The following is a 24,441-nucleotide window of genomic DNA, read 5'->3' on the forward strand; positions in this document are numbered from 1 at the left end:
TTGACCCAGCTATCTCACTCCTTGGTTTATACCCAAAGAACTTAAAATCAGCATACTACAGAGATGCAGCCCCATCAATGTTCATAACAGCTCAATTCACAATAGCTAGATTGTGGAACCAACCTAAGATCTGTTATTGAAGCATACAAAATATAATTTAATGATTGAATAACAAGCAAATGAAACAAAAGACAGTGTTCTCCTTGTCATACCTGGCTGAGCTCTAAAACTTTGGTAGGGCATTACACAGTTGTGGGAACTACACAGGGAAGGATTTAAAGGATAGAGTACTTTTGCCACCAAAAGCATTTTCTTTCTGGTTTTGGCGAGAGGACTCACTTTAAAAACCAGACATTTTGGCACCTTTGGCCCATGTCATGCCTACTGACTCCCTTGGAACTTTCAGTGGTAGTTAATAGAACTCTCTGTTTTGGAAGCATAAATTAGTGATTCTGAAACTACTTTAATACATTCTTGAATTGAGCAAATAAGTTGTAGATAATGAAAGCCAGGTTCTGTACTTTGGTAGAAGAGAACTATAATTATGCTAAAAGAAGATAAAATAAACTTTCAGCATTGGATTAAAATGAGAGTCACAGGTATAACCTTCCAGTTTCTAATACATACACATACACTCACACAGGTCTGCATCTAGATAGAGACATGCATGTATGCAAATGGACATAACATGTGGATGTGCAGTGTGTTGGAGTGCATGTATGTGAATACCTCTGTTAATGTGTGTATCATATTCTCCAGCTCTGAGCTCTGAGACACCCTTGATACAGTTTCACTGCAACAGTGGTGAGCATACCTAAAGTCAGAGCTTTGATTCCACAAACTCATTCTCCGCTAAAATGTACCCAAGTTTCTTGGAGAAATGATAAACACAAGAAAAGAACGGGACGGGTCTGGAACATCTTGTTATGCCAGAAAAATAAGGAAGTACTTAAAGAACAATAGGGACATGTCAAAATGACACAGGGGCCAGCTTGAAGGGACCTTCATTGGCCAAATGTGGGCAAGTTTATGCATGAAAATAAATTATTAATTTAAATAAGTAGTGACAGTAATTTTAATATTATTGAATAACATAAGTGTCCATGAGCTATTCTGATATAAACAAAGAAAGATGATGGGAAGAGTTCAAAAGGCCACTGGTAAATACAGAAGAAATTATGAAATTAGAAAAATCACATTTTGCAAGCCATCATAAAAATAACTGATTTAGGCAGGAATCATCCATGAATTCTAAAACCAATATGTGGAAATTTAATAATACATGGGATTTTAGCCAGATGTGGTGGCATACTTCTGTAATCCCAGCTCCTTGGGAGCCTGAGGCAGGAGGATTACAAGTTTGAAGCTAACCTGGACAATTTTTTGAGACCCCTGTCTCAAAATAAAAAATATAAAGGGCTGGGGTCCTATGTTTAAGCCCCAATACCAGAAGAAGACGAGGAAGAGGAAGAAAAAAGAAGAGGCAGGGAGGCCTGAGTTCTTTAAGTTGTCTCAAAATATATCCTCACAAAATGCTTTCTATTAACAAAGGATAAAATAGTAACTCTCAATGGGAAAACCTGGCAAATACCACCTTAAACAAAAGATAGTGTTAACATCTCTGGTAATGGGACTAACCATCAGCACATAACTGATGGACTGCTCAGAAAAAGCCAGAATTACTTTGGCATGCTGCCAGAGGCATAGACCATAATTTAATCATGAGAACACATCAGACAACCCAAAATGGTGGGCACTCTAAAATACCTGTCCTGTAGGAAGGTGCTGTCCCAGATCAGAGAAGATTGAGACATGATGACAACTGCATGTAACACATGACCTTAGATTTTCTTTTGCTATAAAAGACATTGTTGGGGCAATTGATAAAAATCACAGTAAGGTGTGCAGTTTAGATAATATTATTTCAATGTTAGTTCCCTGATTTCAATAATTATACTATTTCTAGAAGAGATTCCATATTTTTGGAAATACACAAGGAAGTATTTACAAATAGAGGAACTTTGCATCTGTAATGTATCCTTAAATAGTTCAGAAGAAAAATCCCTCATGCACATGTGTTTAGAACAAGAAAAGACAGATGTAGAAAATGTTAATATCTTGAGAATCTGGGCAAAAGGTATCCAGGAATACAAAGATTCTTGCAACTTTTCTAGAAGTCTGAAATTATGTTTAGTGACTTTGTGATTTGAACTTTAATGTCGTTAAAATTAAGAAATTTTCCACATGTGAAAGAGTAGAAGGAGCGACACCAAAATAAAAGTGACATTAGTTTAGGTTTATATTAAGTGTATTATTGTGTTGTAATTTTGAACAATATTATAATGCACATATAATAATATAATATTACAATATTGTATTTATATCATAACTGTCATGGTATAATTACAATAATGTGCCATCATGATTCTTTGCAAATTTAGAGAAACCTGGTCCATGTCTTTCAGATACAGTGACCTAAAACTGGATGGTACTAGTCACATCATGTGCCAAGATAGTGATTTCAGTTGCTGTGGTAGGAGTCGGTGTGGGAAGGCAGATGGGCAGCTGAAATCCTAAATGCTTCTTGGAGTCAGACAATGGTTCCTTACATCTGCTGACTGTTCTGTGACTGTGGAATAAACAACTCTGATGGACATTTAGTCACCATCATGCTGGAGTCACGTCCCTGAGGAATCCCAGGGCAGTAAAAATTTAGAAGCTAAATGTTTAACTTTCTGGAATGTTTAACTTTTCTGTGCAAGACAAACCAAGGCTCACAGAAGCAAACTTCCTTGTTCACTAAACACTCAGACCAGAGAAATTGAGAGATCACACATGCAACTGTGAACTTTGCACTGTTGGATTTATAAACTTCACAAGCCAAAAATAGATTCTGTTGTTGGTCCAAGAGCCTGCATTCTAACGACAAACTGATGGTGGTTAAAAACTTTCAAATGTTAGATTTCACTCCTGCTTTCTCCCTCTGCATGTGACCGAGCCAGGTTAAGTTGATCTGAACTGGGGAAAGAAACACATTGCCTCTGTAGGATTTTCTGAGCCGTGTAAAATAAGGTACTAAATAACCAGTTCCATTAGGTTTTAGAATCCTCCAGGGGGCACCAGAACATTCCAATGCAGATGACCACCACATTTCATTAAATCCAGAAAGGCTAACTGTATTACCTTATTATAATTGATTCTCCTACTGCAATATTTTCAGTCCCATTAAGATTTTTTTTTCATACATTTGCTTTTACAACATTTGTGCATTTATGGAATATTTCTGCCTCTCTGAGGAGGCGGAGGAAGGAAAGAGATCATCTCTTGGATGAGCCTTTAGAAACTGGAGCCATGTCTCCTCTGGGTAAACACGAAAGCTTTCAGCCCACTGCGGGGGAAGGATTTTCCAAATGTTCCTAATCTTGCTGGGGGAATAAAATTTGAGGAAACTGAGAATTCAATTCATTTTCTCAGCCTAATGCTATGCATAAGCCACCCTGTTATTATCATTATTAATAATAAACACAGTGAATGTCAGACAGGCACTTCATGGTAGATTTTTATATGAATTTTATGCAAAAGTAAGGGGTTGCCAGGCTACTGCATAATATTACTCACTTCTGGTCCAGGAGTACAGAATTCCAGCAGGCCTCCTGAGCCTGTCCCTCCAATTAGTGGCTACTTCGTTACGAATAAAGAACCCTCATTACTGTGGGCCTTCAAGTGAAATAGGATCCCCTACCTCTTGAAATCCGCCTTTCTAAGTACAGACAGTTCCCAACTTACAAACAATCCACTTAAGAACCACCAAGGCATTCAGAGGCTGCAGTAGCCTCCTGCAGCTGCCGCCCGGGCCCCCTGCCCAGCCCCCCTGCCCAGCCCCCGCCAGCACTCCTGGTCTGCTCAAGGGAGCTCTGCCCCCCTCCACACACATACACACACACAGAGCCAGCTGCCCACCTGCCCCTCAGACTGTGGACTCTAGCTGGGGGTTCAGTGAGGCCTCAGAGCTACCGCTGGTTTTATAGTTGAGCTCAGCTATGGGGTAAATAAGCTTTTGTGGCCTGGCCTGGGAACTGAACTACCATTTAAAAAAAAAAGAAGAAGAAGAAGAAGGAGGAGGAGGGAAAAAACCTGCCTCCATGGGAAAATGTATTCTGAGATCCCTACAACCAGCCAGCAAACATTAGAAAGACTGGGGGAGCTGTCTTCATGTTCCTCATGGGATGAGCTTGGGTTCTGGTTAGGGGTCAGCCCTAACTCTAGACCCACAGCTAGGCCTTGGGAAGCCCTTTACCCCCTCCATATCTCACATCATGGGTAAAATAAGATTGGTGTAAATGAGGTGTAAGCATCCTTCCAGTATAATGACTGATTCCAGCTGATCGAAGCTCTAGCCTCATTCATTCATTCATTCATTCATTCAGAGGCATTTTACTCAGGGACCCTGCATTGTACCAGGCTCTGGTCTTAGTACTGGGGATACAGGAACACAATGCAGACCCAGCTCTCAAGGGGCTCACTGTTCAGCAGGGGAAATGAATATCTAAGTAAAGGCTTATAACAGTTATGATTGAAATGCATACTGGGTGTTGTAAAAGCATAGAGGGTGGCATCTAAATCACACGTGGACTTCCTCAGAGGCCTTGCCTCCCTCCCTCACTCCTCCTACTTTCTGTTTTTATTGTCTCCTCTCCCCAGTTATCAAGGCTTTCACTGGGAAGTGTGGCTTCTGCATCTGTTGCTCTAAAATTTTGGCTTAATTCCTTGGGATCCTCAAGGTAGTCTTACCATCCTCTTTGCATGGCCGAGAAGGAGAATTCAGGGGATACTCCCACCAAACTAGAAGTGCTGTACTGAATGCCGCTTTCTTCCCTGTCCTAGGGAGCCACAGCCTTAAAGGCTCTCTCTTCCTCTCCTGGGGCCTGCCTTGCCCTAAGCGGTGGAAAGATGGACCTCTCTGATTGCCAGCAACTCTGGTACTCCCAGATTTAAAAGCTTCTGTATGCACCCCACACACACACACACACACAAAGTTTCTAGAGGCTCAGTCACCTTCTACTCTACAAATGAATCTGCAATTTTAATTCTACCAAAAATTCTTGTCTGGTTCCCACTCTTCCCCACACTAACTGTTAAAAATAGTAACAATAAAGGTGATGCAAAATGGTCACCTATCATCTGGACGGTGACATAACAGAGTGATTCAGGTTTGAATCTCGACTCTATGCCTCCATGTTTGACATTTTGAAATTATGTCATTTTTGAAGCTTCCTGAGCAAGGAAATAAAGGCAGTAGAGTAGTTTGGGGAGATTACTTTGATGGTCCCATGTAGGGTCTGCAAGAGAGTAAGAAAGAGATGAGAGATGTCCATGGTGGAAATAATGAGATGTAGAAACCAAAGAAATGTGTTGTGATGTATTATGAAATTACATAGCTTTTTTATATTCTCAAAGGATTCTATTTATTTTGCATGTGTGAGAGCAGTTGGATAACTACAACTGGAAATAAGGCCTCAAAATCTTTCCCTTTCATGTAACAAACACCCCAAGAAAATATTATATAACAATTCCTTCATAACCTAAGGATAACTTTAGTATAAGAAACTGCCTGACCCTTTAACCAGGGTCCCCTGAGATCAAATCATGACTCCATCACTTCATAGCAATAGAGTTGTAGACAGACCTCTTAATTTCTCTGTGCTTCAGCGTCTTCATCTGAAGAATAGAGACAATATTAATTATATCAACTGCTTAAGATTCTTACATGGATTCAATCTGTAGTATCTGTAAGGCTCTTGAAACAGAGTGAGCCCCATATTATCCCTAAGTGTTCATGTTGCCCAATTTTAATATAAACAAAATAAACAGTCTATATGTTGATTCAAGATAATGAATGGCTTGCCTTTTGAGAGATGGAGAGAATAATATTGAAATACCTCGAAGTAGCTATAGCATAATTCCCCATTTCAGGATCACATTGAGGCAGAGTCACATGTCGGTGATGGAGCCCACCAAACTGAACTTATGCATAAAAGTGAATTCATGATGCATGTCCCATTTTCCCTTTATCCTGTTCTCATTCTTGTTGACCTAGGCTTGAAAGCTTCAGGTCATCATTTCTCTCCTTCTCTGAACTATTTATTTGGTTTCAAAATCTCATCCATTCTTTCTCTCCATTCTTGAAGTAACCTACATAAAGCTGCCAAGTCATCTTTCCAAATAACTACTCCACTAGGGACAATTCCTGGCTTACTTAGGACCTTTTCAGTAGCTCCCTATTGCTTAAAACATGAAGCCCTCAGATTGTCATTGGAGACCCTTGGGAATCCAGCCAGTCTCCAGGGGATACTGTTGGGGATACTCATATCCCCAACAGCCTGTTCTCCAGGGTGACTCTGATTGGTTTGTCTGCAATGATCCTCATTTGCATCTTTTGCTCTAACTTAGCTATTACATGGATGCCCCCTTTCACTTGCAAAATGTCCCTGTTTAGACAATTAATTATGTTCACTCTGCTGTTCTCCCTCTAGTCATACTCCATATTCCCCACCTCCTCCCTGTGTTCCCTTCAACTGGAATCCTCTCCCTAGCTCTGTGCTTGTTCAAAAGCTTCCCCTTTTCAAAGGCCCATCCAAATGTTTCTTTTCCTATCCTTTCAAAATTCTTCCAGGGTACTTTATGCACCACTCCAATGCCACCTGATGCTTTCTACTTTGTACCATGTGTATATGCTAGTATAACCCTGAGGTCTTTGAAAAAAGAAATCATGTCTGATTAATGTTTCCTGCAGCATCTAACACAGCATCTTACATGCCTGAAAAAATGACAGATGTTTGTTACTGAGTGATTACCGGGCACTAAGTACTGTGTGTAGAATGTATGTATACTGAAGATACCATCTTATATATAACCTCATTTAATTTTTTTCATTTAAAAAAATCTTTTTTTCATTTTATCTTAACAGTAGCCTTAAAACGTGCTGTGTCTCTGTTTACTAATGTGGAAGTTAAGACTTGGATTAAATGACTTTTCCATGTCACAGAAACAGTAAGTTTAATTGTAGACATTTGAGCCCAAATTTCTCTGACTTCAAAGAGTGTGCTCTTAATGTTTTCACTCCAGGCATGTGGTTTTCAAACTTCAGCATGCAACAGAATCACCTGTAGGGCTTTTGAAAGCATTGCTGGGCCCATCACAGTTTCTGATTCAGTAGGTCTGAAAAATTATGTTTTTATCAAGTGCCACTGGAGAAGCATAATCGTTCATCAGTAAGTGGGTGGGTGGATGGATGGATGGATGGATGGATGGATAGATGGATGGATGGATGGACCTGAACTCAACCACCTGAATCAAAGTTCAATAAGTCTGTTTTGCACTTTATACACTAGTCACAATCTTCACAATATATATTCACTTAAAATTCTTTAATTTTAAAAACAAAATTGTTTCTTCTTACATAGTAGGTTTTACGGTCTCATTTGAGTCTGAATTTGAGCTTTTTCTTTTTTCTTTTTTTAACCAGAGGAAGATATAATTCATTTATCTTTTTTTCTTTTTTAAAAATGTGTAGTCCAAAATAAGGATGATTTACAGGTCTCTCCCATCTCCCTCCAGTGTAAGTTTGTCTTCTCTATACTTCTGGGTATATGTTTAATATGCAATCCATTTATAATCCTCAATAGGTCATTAGGTTTTATTGCAAGTATGAATTATTCCTCCAAATCCAAAGTTACTCCAAAGAGATTATTTGTAAGTGACCTGGGAAGGAGAAAAAAAAAAAAAAAAGCTAAGCTATCTAGTAATTTTTAATTGTGATGCATTCCCCAAGGAATATGGTCAAAGCAAGTCCCCCCCAGCCCTACTCCATGGTGTTTCACATGGTAACAAAATGACCCATCATATGAATTCAGCTATTATTTTGACGAGCAGAGCCCTTTCACTGTTAAGCATGGTGCATCTTATTGACAAATGGTACAGCTGGAGTAGAAGGCAGTGTGCTTGCCCTTTCTCTATTCCTCTTGGAGCCTGCAAATGACACCAGGCACTAATGTCCATAACTTCAGGCCCTACATTACTCAACAGAAACAGAATGAGATATGCATTACCCTTAGGAAATGCAAGCCTTCAAAATGCACCTGAGCACTTTCCTGTTTGTGCCCTACATTTACCAATTCGGAACACACAATGATTATGACCTTGCTTGTTTGTGGAAGTTAAAAGCCCATTGATTTCTGCATGCAGAAGATGCTAGCAAATTAACTAGCTCTTTTCATTTTATCAGTGAGAGAAGCATCTTCTTAAACACTAATAAGCAACTTCCTATGTTAGTGATAATATACGATATAAAAATAAATAATAAATTTATGCAAATCCTAGTTTATGTTTATTCCATTTTAAGGCATTTTATTTTCCAAAACATCTTTGTTTTATATTGTTGTTACCCATATCTCATCTTCCCATCAGTTTGAAATTTCCTTGAGGGAAGAGTATGCCTTACTCATAGATTTTAAGTGTTTTTATTTCATTTCACCCTCACAACCACCCTTGAAAAATAAATTGACTCTCATGGTGCTAGATATAGGACTTTGCACACAATTCCAAATAATAGTATTAAGCATTGCTGTGTTGAAGAGAGCTTCATAAATACATTCTCTCTCCTTTTTATATTATGCTTATTTTCCAGATCTAATAGCAGAAATTCAGAAAGTTTAAATAATTTTTCCAGGGCTTCAAAGCTTATGGAAGTCTCTGATCCAGGCAGAGAACCCAGGACATTTAGCCCCAGATTGGATGCCTTTTCTGCTTCACCACATTAGTTGGGGTTTAGTAATTATTTGTCAACCTACAAATTGTATCAAAACTACCCCCTCTGCAAAAACCTCTCCCTGCCCTCCAACCTGCATTAGCCTTCTGATAGGGCTGCGTTGTTCAAGCTCTGGGATAGGACCACATCTGTGGATGGGAGTTAAAATAGCCTATAAGGGAACAAGTATTTGGGGAAGAGAGTCCTCAGAATGGTGTTTAACCATCAAGATATAATCTTCCCTTTTCTGGATAAAGACTTTTTTTTCATTAAAATTTTTTAATTGCTGCCTTATCATTAAACTTAAAAGTGGGAGCCATTGTTGCATATTTATACATGTACACAAGATAACAATATCACTTGGTCAATTTTGTAAAGACTTTAAGGATCACGAACCAGTTTAGGTGTCGGCCTCTACTTGATGGTTGCTAAGCTAATCTGCCTTCATACCCAGGCAGATTAAATATATTAATCAGTCTGTAGCTTCCTTCTCTTAGGTCTGTTCTCATTTTATTATTCTCAAGTCTCTAGGAAAAGTCATGGTCAGAGACTCTAGCCTACACACTGTCATGCCATGGGAAATTGAGGAAATGTCATCGCACAGTCCCATTCATGCCAGGGCTTTCACTAGGAAGTTGTGCCCTAAAGACACTGTTGGAGGCAGCAAATGCAGGGACATGCTGTCCAAGGACATCCTCTCCCCATGTGGAGAGTCTCAATCACAGTTCCTTTGTAAGGTGGCAATGGGCTTCTTTTTAAAAAGAACAATCTTCTCCAAAAATTAATACAAAGAAAGCTATAACACACCAAAATCAAAACACAATTTAAAACTGTTTAGTATGATATAAGTATACTGATATTTGGATGTAAATACTATTGATGCCTCACATTTTTTTATGAAGCACTGGTTTATTTTTTAGCCACCTTTAAATTTTTTTAATGAAAAATTCTTAAGGATACATCTAACAAAAGTTATGTAAGGTTTCTCTGCTAAAAATACAAAATATTGCTTAGTAAAATTAAAGTGACTTAAAAAGGAAGAATATTCCATGTTTATAATTTTAGAGATTCCATTTTGTAGCCATGCATGGTGTTGCACACCTATAATTCCAGTAGCTTGGGAGACTGAGACAGGAGGATCAGCAAAGGCAAGGTGCTAAGCAACTCAGTGAGACCCTGTCTCTAAATAAAATACAGAATAGGGCTGGAGATGTGGCTCAGTGGTCAAGTGCCCCTGAGTTCAATCTCTGGTACCTCTCCCCCAAAAGAGAGAGAGAGAGGTTCTGTTTTGTTAAGATATCAGCACCCTTCAAATTATTATATAGATTAAAAGCATCACTAATCAAAATCTCAAAAGAGGAAATTCACAAGATGATTATAAACTTATGTAAAAAAACAAAACTCATGAAATAGCCTTGGTAATCTTTAAAAAGATAGAACAAAGATGGAAGTTTTACTTTGCAGACATTAAGATTTATTATAAAGCTAAAATAATTAAGACAGTGTGCTATTGACTAAAGGAAAGCCAACAGACCAATGGAATAGACAAAATAGTCCACACATAGATTCACACATATAAGGTCACCTGATTTATGTCAAAAGCCTTTCTATATTTCATTGGAGGAAATAATGGTCTTTCTCACAAATGACCCTGAATTATTTGGGCCACTTAGTTAAAAATGAGAAAAACTCTTGAACAGGCACTTGGCAAGAGGAAACATCAGAGTTGCCAAAACAAATATGCAAAAGTACTTACATTATCAGTCACTGGGCAAATAGTAATTAAAATTCATCAGTGGTTGAAATTAAAAGCCCTGACAGTAACAAAGTCCATCTCATGAGCATGGTGTTAAATGGAAGAACTGGACATCTCAGAGTATGTATTGTGTGATTTCATTTGGACTAAGTTCAAATTCAGGCAAAACCTCTCTTTGGTGATAAGAAACAGTGTTGGCTATATTTCTGGGGCAGTGCTAACTTAGAGTGGAGCACAAAGGAGACTTCTGGAGTGCTGCACATGTGTGTAGATGTTTCTGAGTGGAGTCATGTGTGTGTGTAGATAATGAAATGTTTATGAAAATGTAAACTTTACATTTTGTACTTAGTGTAAACTACACCTCAATAAAACAGAAAACAAAAATAGCTGAGTATAAGGAGTAAGAAAGGAATATAGTTACAGAGCATGTGTGAAAGAAGCCAGAAAATAAATTGGATTTTAGTAGCATGATTATTTAGAAGAACTTTGGACATGTAATCAGGGATGTTCTTCTTATTCACACATCCAGATTTCTTATATTTCTTCGCCATTTCAGTCCTAAAGCTTCCAACCTTAAATTTTAAGAGATCTATTCTCTGTAAAACTGTAAAAAAAATAAAAAGGTTGAAAAATATTCTCCCTTTTCATGGAAAGTATGCTTAGCACTTGGAAGCTACTTTAGAGAACTAGAACAATACACTGAGAGCATCAGAAGTTCTCTAGAGTAATCTACTGCTTCTCAGTCTTAATGTTTATGATAAAAGAAAACACTGAAGAATTTTCTACCAGTTTTATCTGGTAGAAAAATCTGTCTTCAGATTTATCTCCTTACACTCACCCCCACACCAACAGTTGTTGCACAACATTCCTAAAATGTATTGGCATTAAAATGAAGTTAGAGAATTTCTTTAACACATCAGCAATCACCTGATACTGTTGATGACATTTTTGTTGATGAGCAAACTAGTATCTGAAATAACAAATTTTTGGATCATTGTCAGTTTTCTATGGGACTGTTGGACTTTAATCCACTTTCAATGTTGTATCTAGAATCTGAAGTCGTTTAAACTTTTCTTAATGCCATCCTTACATGGGGTAGGGTAGTCTAAACTAGGTTATGGTACAAAGAGACAGCAAGAGTCCCTTGATTTAAGCCAACAGAAGTTCTTTACTTTTTGTTCATAAAATAGTCTTGCACAGGTATCCAGGTTGGTAGGGTGGCTTTCCTGTAAGAAGTCATTTAGAGCTCCACATTGAGAACAGCTTTGCAATCCTTAAAACATGTCTTCCATCGTTCCCTGGATGAGGACATCCCAGTCATCCTAGAAGGAAAAAGAGCATGCAGAAGCTTGTGTATAGAGGGCTTACCCACCACATCTGGAAATTATGCATGCTACTCCTGTTGGCATTCCATTGGAGAAAATTGTCTGTGGCTACATTCATTTTCAGGGAAGTCTCAAAAAATATAGAAGGGCAAATGGATTTTTATGGACAGCTAACTGCCTCAGTCACTTGCTCATCATAATGAAAGAATGAAGTGTTGTCAGGCCTGTGACAACAAAAGTAGTCATCATGGTGGGCACAAAATGTTAATGGATCAAATGTGCATTACAGACATAGAACCCAAGGCTTCCAGAACAACTGATCTAGAGCAAATTGAAAGACAGATTTCCAGCAGGAAGGAGACATAAAATGCTACAATAATGCATCCAATATTGACCTGGAAAATGTTTTATTGATTTGGGCTAATGGGAAATTGAAGCAACAGGATCAACTTCCTCACTGGAACACAATTACTGTGACAGAGAAAAGGATCAAAAGAAAGAGAGAAAGAAAGAGAGATAGAGAAGTAGGAAAGAAAAGAAAAGAGAAAGAGAAAGAAAGAAAGAAAGAAAGAAAGAAAGAAAGAAAGAAAGAAAGAAAGGAAGGAAGGAAGGAAGGAAGGAAGGAAGGAAGGAAGGAAGGAAGGAAGGAAGGAAGGAGGGAGAAAGGAATGAGGCAGGGAGGAAGGAAAAGAGAGAAAGGAAAGAGAAAGAGAGAAACGGAGAGAGAAAGGAAAAGAAAGAGAAAGAAGAGAGAGAAAAATGAGGAAGGCAGGGAAGAAGGAAGAGGAAGGAAGGAAGGAAGGAAGGAAGGAAGGAAGGAAGGAAGGAAGGAAGGAAGGAAGGAAGGAAAGAAGGAAGGGAGGAAGGGAGGAAGGGAGGAAGGGAGGAAGGGAGGAAGGAAGGAAAGAAGGAAGGAAGGAAGGAAGGAAGGAAGGAAGGAAGGAAGGAAGGAAAGAAGGAAGGGAGGAAGGGAGGAAGGGAGGAAGGGAGGGAGGAAGGAAGGAAGGAAAGAAGGAAGGGAGGAAGGGAGGAAGGGAGGAAGGGAGGAAGGGAGGGAGGAAGATTACACCAAGTGACAGAATGTCAATCATCAGACTACAAAATAGAAGCTATAGACCCAAAGCCCAGGATGGAGTATATTCTTGTGCACTAGGTTAAAAACTATTTGACTAGCATTTTTATCACCTACTGTCAGTACAGAGATAACCAAATCAACATATGGTTCCTGACACAAAGTACTTGGAAAATAAAGAATACAGTCAATGAAAACAGCAATGCCCATACAAAGTGACAAGTGTCATGTATGGAAATAGAATTATATAACGAGGTGCTGTAAGAGCCCCAAAGTGGAGCATCCAAGTCAGAGCTGGGGATCAAGAATTGAAGTGTGCATCCTAGAAGAGCAGGCTCTATCTGAATTTTGAAGAGCCAGCAAAGAAGGAAAACATGAGAGCAGTAGAAGCAATGTGCGAGAAGGAAGGGGATGATTTCCCTTTATGGGTTGGGAGTTGCACATAATTTAGTTTTTCTGGGGAGAATGGAAGAGAGAGAAGCCAAAGATGAAGGGAGAGAAATGGGCCAGGGCAGATCACAAAGTTTGCATGCTCAGGTTCAGATGCTGGGTTTGTTTGTGATGTTCTGGAGATGCCCAGTGTTGTTCATATACCAGTCTTTTCACACACCCTTGAACCCCCAGATCAGCCACACAGTGCAACTCAAGGACAGCAAAATGAATCCTTAAAGGGAAAGGCCTAATCCGCCTGCCAACATTCACTCTATGCAGACCACAAGAGAGTGAATAAATACTTTTCCCCAAACAGGAACATGCCTGCAGATCCACTCACCTGTTAATTTATTGGGTGATTTGTGTATGTGGGTTACAGTTACTGGGCCATCAATAAGCATAATAAAACTAGATTATAATATAAAATACAAGCAGGTTGAGCTTGGGCAGCCAAGAGACACAAGAAAATTCTTCAGCCTTTCACATGACACATAAACACAAATAAATAATCAAAAGAAAGAGTAATAAAAATAAAACAAATAATGATGTTTTTAAAACCACAAGAGTATAAGAAATACTGAAAGGATAAAAAGACAGTATCACAGGTCTTTTCTGTCTACTAAAATGTGTGCTTCTTGGAATAAAGAGAATTGATAAAGTTGCTACCCTGGGCTCCGTCTTGTGACCTGAGTTAATACTTCCACTGATGACCTGAAAGAGGAAGTGAACCCAGTCAGTTAAATTTTCTGATGACAGAATTGCTTTCTTAAGTTAAAAACAGAAAACAGGAAAAAAGAAAAAAGAGTCACCAGCTGAGAAAACATTAACAATGCTGGGAGTATGATAGCAGGCTAAATTAATCGGAAATGTATCTGCGTGCTGTATTATAAATTATATGGTTGTGAATAATTTAAATTGTATTTATTTCAACTTGAAAGTTGAAGACCTTTTGCTCTTTGATCCTACATCAATGCCTATAATTGCACCGTGAGTTATGGTTTGTATTTTACAATAAGAAACCAGAATTTCAAACTTTTAATGCAGTAGAATATTTTTATGTGATCAGTAGACAAAGTCATAAGGAAAAAGAGTAGCAGAAAAAGTGCTGACCCCTGTTTGGGGCAATATACAGTTAATCTCACAGATCTGGTACAATTGGGAAGGCAGAGTGATTTAGTGAAATGAACGTGGACTTTCACATCCTGACCACACCCCTGCTAGTTGAGGGAGCTTGGGCAAGTTGCCTAATGGTTCCGAAACCCAATTTCCTTCTTTGTGAAATAGAAATAGTAACAAAATTATGCTGTGGCGTGTTGTGAGAACCGAATAAGAATATGTGCATGTGTGTATAATATCTTAACAGTAAATGGTGGCGGGACTGATGAACAAGAGTGCAGCGACTGACAGAGTTTGAGGGGTAATTCAGCAAGCAATGCATGTTGTGCAACCCTAATTGCTCTGCAGAGCAATAATAGGTGGCGGGAAAGTGAAGGCTGAGGAGTGATTGGTTCATTCGTTCCAGTATTTTCTCTTCATTCATTCAAAGTTTGGCATACCTGCTACCTGCACAGCACATCGTTTTAGCCTCATAAAAAGTTGAATACTGTAGATTCTACCCTCATGAAGCTTATATTGCTGAGAATAGCCAAGCACACATGGGAGCACTTATCCTAGTTTGGTGCTTTAAAAAGGGTGTTTGCAGAGTATATTGACTGCAGAGAGGAAAAGGCTGCTAACTTTGCTGAGAAGCATTGCAGGAAAACATTTTCAGAGGAACAAAGCTTTGAGCGGAAACTTAAAAGTTAAAAGGTGAGTAAACTTAAAAGGTGAGTAAGAGTAACCATGTGGACAAGAAGCAGGAAGACTTTCCAGGTGGTAGAAATGTGCAGATCGTAGAAGCAAATCTGGTCTGGTATGGCTGGAGAGTGGCAGTTGGGTTTGCCACTCTCCTGCACGTGGTGCCTGGGAGGTGATGCAGAAGAGGAGGCAGAGAGGCCAAAGGCAGGCAGTGGGGTTTGTATGTCATTTAAGAATAGACACTGCCAACCCAGCCCAGGACCCAGCTCTTCCACTATCAGACTCTTGTTTTAGGCAAATTATTTGTGCCTTAGTTTTCTCCTCTATAAAATGAGCAGAGTTGCATTATGAAACAATTGTATAACAGGGACCATCTATGGTGTCTTTTGAACCTATCATCCCCATTTGACTTTTGATCTGAGATCAGAACAGATTACAAAACCTGAACTTCTGAAGAGCATTATAAGGAAGAAATTGGGTGATTTTCTTCCACGAGTATCTGAAAGTTGCATGCCATGTTTTTATAAAGGCATTGACATTGCATCAGCTGCCTGTGTGCCTTATCCTGATGTCACAGGCAGACACAGAACAGTATAAACAGTTTTCATGTGTGTGAAGATGCTAGCTGAAGGATTCAGTTTAATCTCCTATAAATTCAACAGAGATGTAGCTGGAAAACCTAACATTTTCATTGCTTATTTATTATTGCTGAATTGTTAAAGTTCAAAGTGCATGTGTAAGAGGAAATGAAGTAAAATGATAACCACATCTTCCTTGTTTTTGTCAAAATTCTGATTATCTATTATCATAGCTATTGCATTAAACATGTGCAGATTCTTTCAGTTTTTTGTTTGTTTGTTTGTTTGTTTCCTTGTTTTTTGACTTCGACTTTGCTCTCCCTCCTGTCTGCCTGCTCCTGTCCCTTCTTGAGTTAAGCTAACACTCAACATGGTCAGCCTGTTCTGTCCCCCTCCTCAGCTGGCCCCTCCATGTCCTCCGTACTCCTTTCAACCTCTGACCTATCCCATCCCATTTCTATGAACTGAGGCCCTGCCTGACAAGGCCCAGAGTTGATGCTTTCTCTCCTCTGCCTTCCAGACTGTGGAGGGCTGTCTCCAAGGTCGTTGTTAACCACCCCACCCCTCTACTTCCTCGTGTCTGTGGAACTTGCCTCTCTTCATGGCCTTGTTCTAAAATCTCTTCTTCTTCAGCATGCTCCTCCCAGTACTTAGATAGACTTCTCTCAAGTACATTGCTAGGTATGTGTGTTTCCTGTCCCATAGAGTGGGAGTTGTCTGAATTTTTTTTTTTTTTTTTTTTTTTTTTTTTTGCCTTCTTGGGGAAACATCACACTGTAACCTGAGGGGGTGGGGGAAGAACACATTCAAATATTCCATTCCTGTAGACTAGATCCATTATAAAAGCATAAAGAAAAATACATATATAAATGAGATTTCTGTGACACTTAATACAACCATTCATATTGTCGTGTGCTAATTTTCATAGAGATTTTTATGGCACCATTGAGTTAGGCTAAGAGGATCCATTTATTATCCATTTGCTGATGAGCTTATACTTTCATAAGGAATGTAAAACAGATGAGTAAAGAAGCACGTGATTAAAGAGAATGACCACAGTTTCTACAACAAACCAAGCATCCTCCAACTTCAGGGCCTTTGCACCTGCCATTCTTTCCCCTAACATCTGTATTATTTTCTTCCCCACTTCTTCCAGGTCTCTGTTCCAATATCACCTTCCCAGGGAGACTTCCAACTACACCATATAAAACATAACCCTCTACTACCCCTCCTAAACTCTGCACTAACATTCTTCTTGATCTCATTTTCATCATCTAATAAACTATGCATTAACTATGTATTGTAATTTATTATCTATTTTTATACACTACAATGTACTTCTGAAAGCAGAGACTTTGCTTTATTCCTTGTGTATACCCAGCACCTAGAACTATAGATATTCACTAATATTTCTTGGGAAGGAGAGAGGGAAGAGGGAATTAAGTACGGCCAGGCACAGTGGCACACACCTGTAATTGCTGCTACTTGGGAGGCTAAGGCAGGAGGATTGTAAGTTTGAGGCCAACCTCAGCAACTTAGCAAGATAACTTAGCAAGATCCCATCTACAATAATAACAATAATGGCCCCTGAGTTCAATCCCCAGTTCTACAACTAATAAAAACAAAAACATTAAGATTGGCATTTGGAAAAGCTAAAGCTTAGAATGACCTGAGGTTTATGAAACATTCTAGTAACAAAACCATTGTGAATGTGAAGTAGTACCTTGGAAAGACATGCTCTCTATTGAGAACAGATGGGTATAATGTATTTAGTATTCCGTCTTCATGTGCATCAATAATGGATAACTTTTTCTCTTCAATCAGGTCATCCTGAAGTACAGACAGTTCAATAAGAAAGGCAAAATAAACATTGGTTCTTTGTCAAGTGCTGGATTTGTTTACTGGTATTCTCTACAAGTGTTTGAGATTTTCAGGGTTCCTACTTATTGCTCATTTGTTGGTTTATAAGTATCATAATGTTTTTAATGTATTTTAATCATTGCCTGTGTGAATTTTGATGTTCAAATTGTCTCATTTGGCTAATGGAAGCCTGTTCAGTTGACTCCTATGTCCTTTTAACCAGGTCCCAGAGGTGGTGTCGTTTGCTGAGTAGTACAAGATTTTTCAGTCATCCTATGTGCTTTTAGCTCTAGCCCTGGAATCTGCAATTTTGTCAAGGAGCCCTGGTTACCTGAAGAGGGGCATGATGGTTAGAGGCCATGATCTGGGCACTAGGGGTTTACATTGCTTCTGAATTAGCCATTATTCTTAGAGCTTTATAGTACACAGAGCTAGAAATTACATTTTATAGGATTTAATCTTAATAAGGGAAGCAAAGAAAGCAGAAATAAGTTCTGATTTTACTTTCACTTCCATTAAGAAAAGTGGTATTTAAACTGGACAGGATAAAAAGGTGTTCTTAAGGAAAAGTTGAACCTCAATCTATCAAAGGAGCTAATGTGCACTAGTTATGTTTAGACGCATTTAGTCACCAGATTTAGATGAATTATGTCTCAGAAAGAACTCATGTATGCAAGCTCAGAAATGCTGCCAGTGAGCTTTAAGAAATGAGAGATTCCAGAAAGAGCATAACAAGGAAACAGTCCTATTTTTACAAGATAGTTTTTTAAACCCAGAAATTCAAAATAGCAAATTACACTGTGATTCTTAACCAAGTATAAAACTGATTATTATATATATAGTGTGTAAGCAACTTAGGAAAAAAAGTATAATTATTCTGAAGCAGAATGGTTCACTTTAAATCTAACAGAAGACTAACCCATTTTTTCTAGTTATATTTTATGTGTCTAATAGTATTACCTGTAGGAAAAAAATGAAGGAAAGTGAGTTAGATATTGGATTTTTTTATAAAGCAATACTCAGTTCTATGTTGTCTAAGGACCTACTTTAAATATAAAGATGGCTTAACAGAAAAAAAAAAAGGATAGATCAATATATAGTCTGCAAATCCCAATTTTAAACAATCTAAAGTGGTTATAATATTAGACAAAATAGACTTCAGAATAAGGACTACTACTAGAAATAAACAGTGATATTTATTAATGATAAAAGGGTCAATTCATAAAATGTTTCTATCAAGCCCAGTTTTGTTACAACTGAGTATCAAATACACAAATCCAGGACTGATAGAAAAAATAGATGTTTATAATAATAGAGATTTCAGCACTCTTTTTTCAGTAATTGATAAAGTAGACAGAAATCAATAGCATATAGAAAACTTGAGCTTCCTTGACCTAATTTAGATCTACAGAAACTTCTATTCATCCAACATCAAAATGTACATTCTTTTCAAGAACACATGAAATGTTCAAGATAACCAATGTTTGTGTTCATAAAACAGATCTGAATATTTTTTTTCTTTTTCTTTTTTTGCAATGCTGGGAATCAAACCCAGGGTCTCATGCATGCTGGGTAAGTGCTCTACAACTGAGTTACACCACAGGCTCTTGAATACATTTATAAAACTTGAAATCATACAAAGTATCTTCTTCAACTACAATTGAACAAAGTTATAAATCAAAATTGGAAGTTAAACAATATCCATCCAAATAACCTGTGTGCCAAAAGAAGACATCACAAGGGAAATTTGAATATATTTTGAAATGAAGGAAAAACACAACATATCAAAATGAGTCAGATGCAGCTAAAGCAAGGTTTAGAGGGAAATTTATATAATAAATGTTAATGTTAGAAAACAAGCATGTTCTCAAATCAGTAAACTTTTATCCTAAGAAATTAGAGAGCAAATTAAACCTAATCTAGCAGAAGGAAGAAAATAATTAAGAAGAGCAGAAACAAATGAAACTGTCAATAGAAAGCAGAGCCAGTCATAATCAAAAGCTGGTCCTCTGGAAAAAAAAATTTAAAGAATTGTTAATGATATCTGTCTCATTCCACCATTTTTCATACCCCACCTTCCTCTCATTTTCTTCTACATAATCTAAAGTTCCTCCATTCTTCTCTCACTCCCCACCCTCGCATCCCCATTTTATATCATTATCCACTTATTGGGGAAAACACTAGTTCTTTGGTTTTTGGGGGTTTGGCTTATTTCACTTAGCATGATATTCTCCAATTCCACCCATTTATTTGCAAATGCCATAATATTATTCTTTATGGCTGAATAATATTCCATTGTGTATATATACCACAGTTTCTTTATCCATTCACCTGTTGAAGGGCATGTAGGTTGGTTCCCACAATCTAGCTATTGTGAATTGAGCTGCTATAAATATTGATGTGACTACATTACTGTAGTATGCTAATTTTAAATCCTTTGGATATAAACTGAGAAGTGGGATAACTGGGTCAAAAGGTGGGTCCATTCCAAGTTTTCTGAGGATTCTCCACATTGCTTTCCAGAGTGACTGCACCAATTTGCAACTCCACCAGCAATGTAAAAGTAGGCCTTTTCTCCCACATTCACGCCAACATCTATTATTGTTTGTGTTCTTGATAAAGCCATTCTAATTTGAGTAATGTAATCTTAGAGTTGCTTTAATTTGCATTTCTCTAATTACTAGAGATGTTGAACACATTTTCATGTATTTATTAATATGTACATGTATGATTACATGAATGGTATGAATCTATATTGTGTACAACCATAGAAACAAAATGATGTACCCCATTTGTGTACAATGAATCAAAATGCAATCTGTAAAAAAAAATAATTTTTAAAAAGTTTTTAAGAGCAGTCAGAACAGGGCATTTTTACTGATATAATGATTTTAATCATAGTCAGCAACTAGAACCAAAGACCTGTGCTTAGTACTATTATTTATCTTTCTGATTATTTTAGGTATTGGATTAAAAATGATTGGAAGGAAAAAAAAGAATTGTTGATCTCTAGTCAGATTGATCAAAGATATAAATAACCAATGCCAAGATAAAAGAGGACATTACTACAGATACTATAGACATTACAAGAATAATAAATATTATGAACAACTTTAAGCCAACAAATTCATTTTACCGTAATTCAGGAAATGGACAAATTCCTTGAAATAGACAAAGTACCAAAGTTTACTCAAATAGAAATAACATGCTAGCCCTATATCTATTAATATATCAGATTTATAGTTATGAACCTTTCCACAAAGAAAGTTCCAGTCCCATATGATGAAATGTACCAAACATTAATGGAAAAAATAATGTTGATCCTATGCAGACTCTTTAGAAAATAGGAATAAACATTTCTCAATTCCTTCTGTGAGGCCAGCATTATCCTGATAGTAAAACCAGAAAGGACATTTTGAGAAAACTATAGACTAATTTCCTTCACTAGAACAGTTTTTATTAAAATTTTTTTATTATAAAGAACAATTTTTATTAAAATATTAGCAAAAGGAAAGGGACATGGGCTTGCTCTGGAGCTGTTGAAAGCACTCTAAAATAGTTTTGGTCTCGCTAAAGTCTGAGAATATGTTGACAGTTACACTATAAATGGGTGACTTGAATGATTTGTGGATTATATCTCAATAAAGTTGTTTAAAAAATACTAACAGGTTGACCAACACTATATGAAAAGGGTACCATATCTTGACTAAGTGTGATTTATCTGAGGAATGGAGGTAAATTTAAAATCAGTTCTTATAATCGACCATATGAATAGAATAAAACAACAAATCATATAATCACCAAAATGGACCCAGAAAAAACATTTGACAAAATCTGACATCCATTCCTGATAAAAATTCTCAAGCAAACTAGAAATAGAAAAAAAAAATCTTCAATCTGATAATGTGCATCTGTGAAAAACCTACAGCTAACATATTTAATCATGAAAGACTGACTGCTTCCCTTCTAAGAACAGGAGCAAAACAAGTGTGTTTGCTCACATCAGCTTCTATTCAACATTATCATAGCCAGTACAATAAGATGAGGAAAATAAATAAAAGACATATAAGTTAGAAAGGAAGAAGCAAAGTTGTCTTTATTCTTAGGTGACATTCCCACACATACACAGACACACGCACGCACACGCACACACACACACACACACACACACACATCCTTCCATGTTATATAGTCTAAGGAATCTCAAAGAAATTTTAAAACTAATAATTAAATTTAACAATGTCACAGGATACAAAATCATGTTACAAAATTAATTGTATTTCTAGTAATAATTAGCAAATAACATTTTTAGAAATTGCAATAGCATAAAAATATGACATGCAAAGAAATAAATTTAACAAAATAAGTACAAGAACTGTGTATTAAAATCTGCAAAAGAAAATGCTAAGGCCAAATTTAAATGGAGATAGATACCATGTTCACTGGTCAGAAGATATTGTTAGATGTCAATTCTTTTTGATAACTGTGGGTTCTGTGCAACCCTAATAACATCTCAAAGGATTGATTGTTGAAATTGACAAACTAACCCTAAGACATATATAGAAATGGAAGTACCTAAAATAGCCAAAATAATTTTTAAAAGAACAAAATTGGAGGTGGGGTATAGCTCAGTTCTAGAACCCAGGCTTAGCATGTATGAAGCCCTGGGTTCAATCATTAGCACTCAAAGGAAACAACAAAGAACAAAATTATAGGACCTATATCACTTGACTTCAAATAAATACAATTTTCTCATACTAGACAAAGGTGCCAAAAATATGCAATGGAGAAAAGATAGCCTCTTCAACAAATGGTGCTGGGAGAATTGGAAATCCATATGCAACAGAATGAAACTAAACCCATATCTCTCACCATGCACGAAACTAAACTCAAAATGGATTAAGGACCTCGGACTCAGACCAGAGACCCTGCAGATTATAGAAGAAAAAGTAGGTCCAAATCTTCACCTTGTTGGTCTAGGATCAGACTTCCTTAACAGGACTCCCATAGCACAAGAAATAAAAGCTAGAATCAACCACTGGGATAGATTCAAACTAAAAAGCTTTCTCTCAGCAAAGGAAACTATCAGCAATGCGAAGAAAGAGCCTACAGAATGGGAGAATATCTTTGCCAATCATACTTCAGATAGAGCACTAATCTCCAGAATCTATAAAGAACTCAAAAAACTTTACTCCAAGAATTCAAATAATCCAGTCGACAAATGGGCTAAGGAAATGAATAGACACTTCACAGAAGAAGATCTACAAGCAATCAACAAACATATGGAAAAATGTTCAACATCTCTAGTAATAAGAGAAATGCAAATCAAAACCACCCTAAGATTCCATCTCACCCCAATTAGAATGGCGATTATCAAGAATACGAGCAACAACAGGTGTTGGCGAGGATGTGGGGAGAAAGGTACACTCATACATTGCTGGTGGGGCTGCAAATTAGTGCAGCCACTCTGGAAAGCAGTGTGGAGATTCCTTAGAAAACTTGGAATGGACCCGCCATTTGACCCAGCTATCCCACTCCTTGGCCTATACCCAAAGGACTTAAAATCATCATACTACAGAGACACAGCCACATCAATGTTCATAGCTGCTCAATTCACAATAGCCAGACTGTGGAACCAACCTAGATGCCCTTCAATTGATGAGTGGATAAAGAAACTGTGGTATATATATATACAATGGAATATTACTCAGCCATAAAGAATGATAAAATTATGGTATTTGCAGGCAAATGGATGAAATTGGAGAATATCATACTAAGTGAGATAAGCCAATCTCAAAAAGCCAAAGGACGAATGATATCGCTAATAAGTGGAGGATGACACATAATGGGGGGGAGGGAAGGGTTAGTGTTAGGGTTAGAGTTAGGGTTAGGGAGGGGGGCAAGTATGGAGGAAGGAAGTACTGTGTAGAGGGTAAAGAGGGGTGGGAGGGGTGGGGGGAAGGGAAAAAATAACAGAATGAATCAAGCAACATTACTCTATGTAAATTTATGATTACACAAATGGTATACCTTTATGCCATGTACAAACAGAGAAACAACATGTATCCCATTTGTTTACAATAAAAAAAAAAAAGACTTATTAAAAGTGATAGCAATCCAGACAGTGTGGTCTTGGTATCAGGTTAGACATACAGTTCAAAATAGTAGACTAGGAAAATATATCCAGAAATGAACCCATGTATGTATGGCTTATTGACTTTCCTGTACATGTCAAGTTAATGTGATAGGCAATTGGGTATTTTTAAATAAATAGTGCTGTAACAATTGGCTATCTGCATGCAGGTAAAACAAAATGAATTTTTACCCCTGTCTCACACAGTGTACAGAAATGAACTTTGAATATTATAGATCCAAAGATAATAATTAAAAACATTAAATTTCTAGAAGAAATACCAAAAAAAAAAATCTTTGTTACCTTGGCTTAGAGAAAGATTTAGTAAGGCACAAAGGCTGTAAATCATAGAAGAAAAACATTAAATTGGAATCTATCAAAATTAAAAATCTTTCTTTTCAAAGGAAATTACTTAGAAAATGAAAGGCAAGTCTCACACTTAAAGAAAATATTGCCAAACTTATGTCTGATAATGACTCATTCAGAACATATAAAGAAGTCTTATAATAATTTTTAATAATAAAAAAGACAAACCTAATTTTTAAAAACTAGGCAAAAGTTTTGAATAGATATAAAGTTACATAAGAGGCACATAAGTAACAATTCAACATCACTAGTCATGAGACAAATGCAAGTAAAAATCACAATAACTCTGACATATCTGCTACAATGGCTAGAATTT

The 24,441-nt window shown here is 37.3% G+C and overlaps 1 protein-coding gene and 1 long non-coding RNA gene across 10 annotated transcripts in view; both read left to right on the forward strand.

The window, feature by feature from the left end:
• Positions 1 to 24,441, forward strand: part of ICA1 (islet cell autoantigen 1) — a 145,534-nt gene that overhangs the window by 73,639 nt on the left and 47,454 nt on the right. The window lies entirely within an intron of this gene.
• LOC306668729 lies at positions 715 to 10,061 on the forward strand. The gene is made up of 2 exons (XR_013765954.1): positions 715 to 7,283; positions 7,316 to 10,061. It is a non-coding gene; the product is annotated as an uncharacterized lncRNA (long non-coding RNA).

Source organism: Sciurus vulgaris (assembly GCF_902686455.1).
Source record: "Sciurus vulgaris genome assembly, chromosome: 8".
Lineage (NCBI taxonomy): Eukaryota > Metazoa > Chordata > Mammalia > Rodentia > Sciuridae > Sciurus > Sciurus vulgaris.